We start from the raw sequence: 7,074 nt of genomic DNA, 5'->3' as shown, positions 1-7,074 counted from the left end.
ATACACAATCTGTGGGAGATACCATGAAAACATAAAAAATATGATGCTTCTCTTAAAACATTCTCCTGTCCCCTGTTAATATTCTCTTATATCAATCTTTCCTTTGATAGCTGTAAAATAGTGATTTTTGAATCTCACCAACCTCTCAATATCAGCCGTGGCCATCCAGTTTAAAAGGAACAACTTTATCTTGTTTCCCGTCTATTCCCTGCCTCCCATTATATAAACTCATAGAATCTTGTCTTACTCAATGGGTCATAATTCATTAGTGTTCTTACTACAATTCTTTCAATTCTGTATTTAGCCCAGATTTGGTCAACGTGCTTTAGGCTGGCTCCCACTGAGTTCTGAGCACTTATTTCAGGAACAAGATGTTCAGATTATAGATTACATTTTCCTGATCAAGTCCTGAATCAATTGTTTCTTCAAGGAAACTCTGGTTCCTTTACATGGGAAAAGATATTTATTTATTATTTTATAATTATTATTTTTGTTTGGGGGTCATACCCAGTAGTGCCCAGGGCTTATTCCTGGCTCTGCACTCAGGGATCACTTCTGGTGGGTACAGGGGATCAGATGGGATGCCAGGAATCAAACCCAGGTTGGCAGTGTGGAAGGCAAATGCCACTGTAGCATTGTTTCAGACCCAGGGAAAAGGTATTTAAAAACCATGATTTGGGCTGGAGTCTTTCATTTTGAAACTAGTTTAATTCATCAAATTGGAGAATATATCTTGATCATTTTCACAAATTATTATGAATTACTTAGCTACTTCCTTTTTCCTCTCTTCATGAGAAGAAAAATAAGTTGTTTCATTTTGCTTTACTTTCCTTGAATAAGATTCATTATTGCCATATTATTAGCAAAGGATACTCACTTTAACAGCAACTATCAATCAGAAATGTCTAGACATGGGGCTGGAGCATAGCACAGCGGGTAGGGCATTTGCCTTGCATGTGGCTGACCCAGGTTTGATTCCCAGCATCCCATATGGTCCCCTGAGCACCGCCAGAAGTAATTTCTGAGTTCAGAGCCAGGAGTAACCCCTGCGCATTGCCAGGTGTGACCCAAAAAGCAGAAAGAAAAAAAAATGTCTAGACAACTACTTGAGTAAAAACAACCTCAAAAGAAATTTGTAGGGTCAGGAATGCAGTTTGGTGGTCAAATACATGCATCACATATGTGAGGAGTTGGGTTTCATCTCTGTCACTGTCAGAAAAAAAGGAAAAAAGTCAGAAAGAAATTTTTGATAGAAAATTGTATAGGTTTTTTGAAATACTCTAGGATACACTTATGAGTCCTGAAGATAGATGTAATAAAACATGGAATATCTTACCAAATTATTTTAAAGAAACAAAATCAAAACTCTGTTAAGTAATACTTTTTGCAGTCAGATGCCTGTAGCAAAAAATATTTTGCATTTTACAGTGGTAAAACATGTATGGTGTAAACTGCTATGGCAATACCTTCTATTTTTTATGTAGTGAAGACAGATCAATTATAAACTGGTTAAAATAAGTACATCAGTTTACATTCATTTTATATTTTATTTTATTTATATTTTATTTATAAAAATGTAATAATCAAAAAAGGATTATGTAAGGAACTATGAATAAAGTACAGTTGTGATATGGACAGCAGAGAATGTACCTCATTTTCTATTTTAATTTAAGGTAATTACCTATGTAGTCTTTCTCTCACTTTCTCTCTCTCTACATAAATATATATATATACACCTGTACATATATATATATTTGTTTTGGGGCCACACCTGGATGTGCTCATGGATCACTCCTGGTAGTGCTCAAGAGACCATACAGGATGCCAGGGATTGAATCCAGGTCCACCATATGCAAGACAAGCACCTTAACCACTGCACTATCTCTTCAGCCCCATAAGTAGTATCTCTTGACAACAGTTTTCAACAATGACAAACTTTTAAAATATTGATGATAAAATAAAGAGATATTTTATGTGTGACAGTATGAGAGATAAAGAGTAATGCATTTTCTTTGTGTATTGAGGGAGAGGTGGGAGTCCTAAGTTACACATATAGGAATGGGGGCAATTACCAGTGATACTTGGCCAAATGGACCACAGGGTTTAATTGATAGGCCTAACAATATGGTGCTGTTTGGGTTGGCAGTGCTGGGGGCCACCAGGGCTAAGTCTAGCATATATTAGGTAAGGTAAAGGTAAAGGCCCTCCCGTTGATCATCTATTTGCTCGAGCGGGCCCAGTAACGTCTCCATTGGAGACTTTGTTGTTACTGTGTCTGGCATATGGAATACTCTCGGTAGCTTGCCGGGCTCTCCGAGAGGGGCGGAGGAATCGAACTCGGGTCGGCCATGTTGGCCGCTTGTAAGGCGAACGCCCTACCCGCTGTGCTATCGCTCCAGCCCTATATATATTAGGTATTCATTCCCAAACTCATCAATGCATGGGCACTTCTGTTGCCTATTGCTCTTCCTTTCCCCTCTGCTTGATTGTGCAAAAATGACCTCTGCACACACACTTGGACATGGCACTCCAACATTTAATTATGGTGATTCCTAAGGGTTGCAGTTCAGGTTTTGGAGTTACACACCTTGCCTTCATACTGACTGGCATTACTCTCCTCTAGTGGCAGTATTTGCACATGGGCTTGATAGAGTGCCATTCTGATGATAGTGCTTGTTGGGGTTTGCTGAGTTAATCACACACAGGCTCAGTGCATGGAATGGCTGCTGTTTCATGATGCTTACACAATGTTTATCTGGCAGCCACACCTAGCTGGGCTCTGTGCTCAGGGATTACTCCTGGTAGTTCTCAGGGAACTGCATGCAGTGCTGGGGATTGAATCTGGCTCAGCCATGTGCAAAACAAGTGCCATACCCACGATGTTATCTTTCTGATCTCTTACATGATTTAAGTTGTGCTGTTCGTGAGAGGACTCACCCTTGATTTGGGGTGTCTCCACATGCCTTGTCAAGCTGCAACACTAAATTAGAGCAAAGCAGATCATAGACAGCAGGACTACCAGGATTGCACTTGGCATTGGGGAGTGACAGTGGGGACTGAACTCAAAGCTTCGTGCTTCCAAGGCAGACCCTTGAATCACTAAGGCATCTCCTCACCCTCTGTGTTGGTTTTTAGAATCCAAATCCCTGATCCGCACACGCTAATTCACTGAAGCAGTATGTCTCATAATCAGAAATCAATTATTAATTATTTCCCTAGATAATTTTAAGGGTCAATTATCAGACTGATTAAAAACTAGTGAACATAGCAAAAAGACATTAATGTCAGTGCAAATCTTATTTTATATGCAACTTGCTCAAGGGTTGAGGATTTTAAGTTAAAAAAAATTTCATTCCAACACCAGTCTCACCACCATTATACCTTCCTTCCACCATTGTCTCCAATTTTCCCAACCACTCCTTAAGTCTGCCCCCATAGCAGACCTTCATTTATTTTATATTGCTTATTATAATTTGCTAACAGAATGTTCATCAAATGTTTCCTTGAAAGTTAGTGAGGAATGTTGTATCTCACATGGAGCCATTAAGTCCTTGTGTAAAATATTACTAACATGTTGTTATAAAGCCTTCTATGTTTTTATTTTGAAAATTGAGATTAGTTACCTTCTACATTACATCTCTTCCAATCTGGTGTGCTACTCCTGGCTTATCAGTGCTGTAGAGTTTGAGATGGTGCAGCATTCAAGGCTACTTTCTCTGGGAAGTTCAAATTTTTTCATTTGGTGATAGAGCTGCAGTTAAATTTTTAACTAGGTGGCAGCTTTGGGGCATCTGCATGACTGTCAGGGTTTCTAGAAGAACTGGGAGGTGGCGTGAGGTAGCCCATCCCTGATTCCATAAAATTCTGGAGATTTAGTCACAAAACCTGCACACCTGAGTTTTTCAGCAATTTAATTTCTGGATGAAGCTCATCCTGAGCAGTGGAATTTGGCAAGGAACAAGGTGGTGATTGTGGAGTGTGGAGGCTTTTGGCTGCTGAGTTCTATTTGGATGGGCACTGGGCTGACCTGCTCTCCTCCAGGTTGAAGGGCAAGAGTTTTGATTAAAACTTTTTTTAAATTCCGAACCTGGACTCACAAATGAATATCAGAAGAGAGCAACATGCTACAGAGATGCCTCCTCAGCCTGAACCAGGCTGACTGCCTCCAGGGTCCTCGGAGGGGAGCAGGTGAGTCCTTCTGCCTGCCCCAGTAGAGCCCTGCAGCTGAAAACCTCCAGATCCCGATTATCATCATGCTCACAGCCAATCTTTATCATCATGCTCACAGCCAATCTTCACAGGCTTGGGACAAGCCCTTCAGTCATGAAGATGAATCTGCTGAAAAACCCAGGTATACAGGTTTTGTGACTAAAATCCCCAGACTGGGGCTGGAGCGATAGCACAGCGGGTAGGGCATTTGCCTTTCATGCCACTGACCCAGGTTCCATTTCCAGCATCCCATACGGTCCCCCGAGCACCACCAGGAGTAACTCCTGAGTGTAAAGCTAGGAGTAACCCCTGTGCATCGCCAGGTATGGCCCAAAAAGCAAAAAATATAATAAAATAAAATCTCGATTTCATGGAGTCGGGAATAAGCGCTGTCCCATCTCCCGGTTAAAAATTTAACTCCAGCTCTATCACCCTATTTAAAATTTTAGAATTCCTTGAGCATGAGAGGGACTAATGGTTCCAAGGTGAGATGCAACATTTTTTACCCACTTTCCTCTAAGGAAACATCTTTGGATCATTTTTAGCAATTTTTGTAACAAGCAATGCAAAATAAATTATTTAGCATCTGCCACTGGGGCAGGCTTGGATAGTAGTGGTAAATTTCAAAATAATCGTGGTGGGATTGGTGTTAAAATATTGAATGTAACAAATTATTGTAACAACTTTATAAAAATAAAATTAAAAATCTAAGAACCTGTTATGAGCCTTGAATATAGTAGATACTCAATACATGCTTATGGGAAAGAATTCGGGCTTGACATTTTATGGAGTCAGCATTATTTGGGGGAATACAAACCTACTTTAGTGATAGTATATAATCATTGTGCAGGAGGTGCCTGTAACACACACTGAAAGATAATATAGGGTTGGTGAGCTGACAGCAGTGCAGAATGCAGTATTTAGTTCAGTTGCTCTGCATTATGCTAACAATTCTAAGCTCCTGAAATATGAAGAACATTCACATAAATAAGATTGCTTAAGTTCATAAATTGTCAGTCTTATTACTTTTTCCATCTGTTTGAATTGATGCCATAAAAGACAAAAAATACAATAGTAGCTGATATTTATGTCAAAGTAGCTAAATACAAAGAGTAACTAATTTTTATGTGATTTAAAAGTGGTTCTCAAGGTGTAGTCCAAGAACTCCTCGGGGTTCCTAAAATATACGGTATGGTCTTTTTCCTAGTAATAAACTGCTATTTGGCTTTATTAGCCTAAGTGTATAGTGTAAACTGGAATGTACAATGGCATTTTCCAGATGCTACATGATGTATAATTTTAAACAATAACCTAAGCAATGATGACAAGAAATGAGAATCAACTATCTTAAGTGACACACTAGAGAAATTCACAGGAATGTAAAACTATAATACTCTTATTTTCCTGGGAAAATATGTTCATAAAAATATTATTAGCTATATAAAGGATCTATTTGAAATGACTAAATATTAAAATTTTCCATTTTAACTTTTAATATAAATATTGTGAGCATTATACAAATGAACAAAAGTCATTTGGAGTCCTCAGTATCTTTAAGAGTGTGAGGACTCTGAGACCAAAATGTTGGAAAACCAGTGATTTATAGATATATGTACATATATACACAAATATTAACTAAAATCATGATTGAATTTCACCAATTACCTGAGGGGGGTGCATACCAAAAATACTCAGGACTTTTTCCTGGCTCTGTGTTCAGCGATCACTCCTCTGTGTTTGGGGGACTATAAGGGGTGCCAGGGATGGAACCCAGGCCAGCCATGTGCAAGACTAGTACCCCATGCACTGTACTATCCCACCTCTATTATTGTCCAATGTTTGCCGAGTGATAGTTTACTATTCTTGTATTCTTGTTTTGAGAAACAGTTGACAGCTACTTAAGTTTCCATGAATTCCCAAGGTATTCCATAGGAATTTGTGACACAGTTTGAGATTCCCATCATCAGAGTCCACAGAAGTGCTGCTTGGAAGAACACTGTGCCAAGTGCTAACTCATGAATCCAGAAGCTTTATCAAATTTCTCATTTAACAGAGAACAGACTGTGTTAAGAGACACAGAAAAGACACAGTTTGAACGCTGAGAGGCAATTTAACCAACATCCCAACTGTGCTTTCTGGTTCAGAGGACAGGAAATAAAAAACATTGCCTCAGCATCCAGACCTAGCCATCCTTGGCATCAGGGCTGTCACCTAGCTACAGAGTTGAAGTTACACCCTGGAGTCTAACCTTCTCACCAGCCCTGGAACTAAAGCAGCAGCATCCCACCCGCTGATGGTTAACAAACACTGGGCACAGTTACATTGCAACAGGCACAACGACTTGTATTTTAGTTGGCGGACAGGGAAGTTGTTTAGGGCAGAAACTCAGGGAGAAAAAGTTGTTTTAAGTTGTATGTATCCGTTGTAACTGATAGGGAGCTTCTTGGACATAACCTTGTTAAACCATCTCTGAGTAATAAAACATCAAGTCTTGTTTCTGCGGTTGGCAGCATAGGGGAGAATGACGTACAGGGGAAGGGGCTGTTCTGGTCACGTTGGATGTTGCTGGTTGGCTTGATGGGTCTCTGGCTGCGTGCAGGAACACAGTGTGGGTCCTTCATTAGCACGAGGCTTCCTTACTAACATTCTACTAGAATGATTGGATAATTCTCTTAGAAGCTCATACTTTGTAACTGGGTTGCTTTATCTCATTTTCACTTGAATATTACAGGGAATGAAGTATTTGAATTGTAAGTATGCCAATAGTTCCAATAGTTACATGAATCCAGAAGCTTTATCGAAGCTTTTTTTTTTAAGAAATAAAAAAAAGAATTTTTTTTTTGTCTTTTAAGAAATTTTCATTGC

Source organism: Sorex fumeus, unplaced genomic scaffold (assembly GCF_029834395.1).
Source record: "Sorex fumeus unplaced genomic scaffold, SorFum_2.1 ptg000020l, whole genome shotgun sequence".
Lineage (NCBI taxonomy): Eukaryota > Metazoa > Chordata > Mammalia > Eulipotyphla > Soricidae > Sorex > Sorex fumeus.
This window is presented reverse-complemented; position numbering follows the sequence as displayed.